Here is a 2421-nt window from a genome sequence, read left to right as displayed (position 1 = left end):
CTTAGATGTTCATGATTGAGCCCCGGAATTTAGACTCGATGTTGCGGACGAAGAGCTTCCCGCACGGTTGATCTCCCCTCGCCCATCGGGAAAGCAAGCAGAGAATCAGGACGTCAGAAGGCGCCCGACTGGCGGAATCTCGCCCGAAGCCCATCGGGCGCCCATCGAAGCTGCAGCAACGCATTTTCTCTCTTCGCCCGGCGGGCGAGAACCGCCGGACCGGGGGCGTGCAGATGGATTCGAAGTGTCTCCTTCCGCCCGGCGGGCAGGCCTGCGCCCGACGGGCGGGATACGAGCTGGTCGCCCGACGGGCGGAAAGCCGCCCGACCGGGTGACGACAACCTAGGGCTACTTGTGTGCGCGGTTTACTTAGTTTTTCCGGTTTTTCTTAATGCTTTTTGGGGAAAACCATAAATATAGCCCTTAGTTAATTTAGTTAAACATCTTATTATCTCATATTCTAGTATTAAACACTTAGTTTTTCTCTCTAATTTGTTGTAAACACTTAGTTTATTTTCAATCAAAAAATCAAGCTTTCCTTTACCATTGTTCTTCAATTAGGTATTGTTCTTTATTTCAATCGTTTGTTTTGCCTTAATTATGTTTTCAATCATGCTAATTGCTTTGTTTATCGTTAATATGTTTGAGTAATCTAATTTCTAGGGTTTGGGGATCCATGATTAATATGAAGGGACATTGAATAATTGTGATTGTTGGCATTGTTATTGATTCCTATTGATTGGTTTATTTCACTATACAATTAGATTTGCGCAGGTTTAATTGTGGTAGTTATGCAATGTCAAATTAAGATTCGAGAGATGAAATTTGATGTTTAGGCTTGTGTCAATAGGTAGAATTAGGGTTAATACGTAGCGAAAGCCCGTTAATTCTAAGTCTATGATTAGTATCGATTCGAGAGAGCATGCTAGTCTAATTAATTACCTTGTTGATTATCGTGATTGTTCGTTGTCCTGGATTGTTATTTGTTGGTGAACCTATGCCCTAGATTCCTTAATATATTTGATTCATACTCGTTTAATTATCGTTTGTAGTCTAGCATACAAATCATCAACCAACTCTTGTTCACAATAGTCTAGATTAATTAATTGATGGTAGAAAGAACGCTTGTTTCCCTGTGGATTCGATCCTGAATTCCCTTGCTACCTAGCTAGTGGATTTAGGTTATTTTTGATTAGGTGATACGACTTTACCTGTCAAAATTTGGCGCCGTTGCCGGGGAGACGGTTTTATTTTCTGTTGTTGATTGCTTATCCTAGATTATTGTTTGTTACTACTCAAGGAACTCACGTTCCTTAAGACCGGATCTCACATTGTTTTGTAGTCTTTGTCTATGCCCAGGACCGTAGGTACTAGTAATCTTACTCCATTCGATCCTGAGCCCGAAAGAACCTTTCGTAGACGAAGAACTTTCATTGCACAGTGTGGGAATTACTCTGATTCTGATCATAATATTGGCGATCTTTTTCCTTCAGATACAGATTCAGTTTTAGAGATAGAGATGGGTGACGAAACTCTACTACCGTCACCTACCCCACGGCTTACAGACTATTCTAAGCCAAGTCTGTCCGTGCTACCAAAGGCAATCATGCCTTCTATTGCAGCTGAGACCTTCAAGATTGAGCCTGCATTGATTAACATGATTGAGAGACGCCAGTACGGTGGGGAACCAGGTGAAGATCCGAATCTTCACATACAGTCCTTCATCCAATATTGTTCCACCATCAAGCAAAAGGGATTGACTCCGGAACAGACTATGGAGATACTTTTCCCGTTCTCTTTGAGTGGGAAAGCTAAATTGTGGATTAATGGGTTGAATCGGGCGGCTTTCAAAATCACTAATTGGGAGTCCTTGGCTCTTGCTTTTTATGTTAAATATTTTCCACCTGAGAAAACAGCTCGTCTAAGGGGTCAGATATTGGGTATCTCACAACAAGCGGATGAGAGTTTGTTCGAGGTCTGGGAGAGATTCAAGGATTTGCAAAGAGAGTGTCCGCACCATGGTTTAGAAGATTGGTTCTTGATTCAGCAGTTTTATAATGGTCTGGGCAATGAGTCTAGATGTTTGTTGGATTCCGCTGCCAGTGGGAGATTCATGCAACTTGAGGTGCCTAGAGCTCTGGAGGTGATTGAGGAGATAGCCATTCACAATGCCCAGTATGGGAATCCTAGAGGTTTATCTAATAGGGGTGGTAAGCATGATTTAAATTCTATTGAACAATTAACTGCCCAATTGACTGCTTTACACTATAAGTTTGACAATATGCAAGCGGCCAATGCTCAATCTTCCCAATTATTCACTAGTGGAAAATGACTCATTTGCATCGCACATTTAAGGTCATTGTGCGACGCAAAAGGTCGCGACGCAAATAACTCTCATTTGCCACGCACATTAGCTTAATG

The 2421-nt window shown here is 42.3% G+C and overlaps 1 non-coding gene across 1 annotated transcript; it reads right to left on the bottom strand.

Annotated features, from left to right (window-relative positions):
• Nucleotides 1–1918: 1918 nt before the first annotated feature.
• Nucleotides 1919–2025, bottom strand: LOC130466520 (small nucleolar RNA R71). The gene has a single exon (XR_008926742.1). It is a non-coding gene; the product is annotated as a small nucleolar RNA R71 (small nucleolar RNA).
• Between the last annotated feature and the right edge of the window lie 396 nt (nucleotides 2026–2421).

The sequence above is a fragment of the Spinacia oleracea genome, chromosome 1, assembly GCF_020520425.1.
Source record: "Spinacia oleracea cultivar Varoflay chromosome 1, BTI_SOV_V1, whole genome shotgun sequence".
Taxonomy (NCBI): Eukaryota; Viridiplantae; Streptophyta; class Magnoliopsida; order Caryophyllales; family Amaranthaceae; genus Spinacia; species Spinacia oleracea.
The sequence above is the reverse complement of the archived record's forward strand: the minus strand, read 5'-3'. Positions and strand labels throughout refer to the sequence as shown.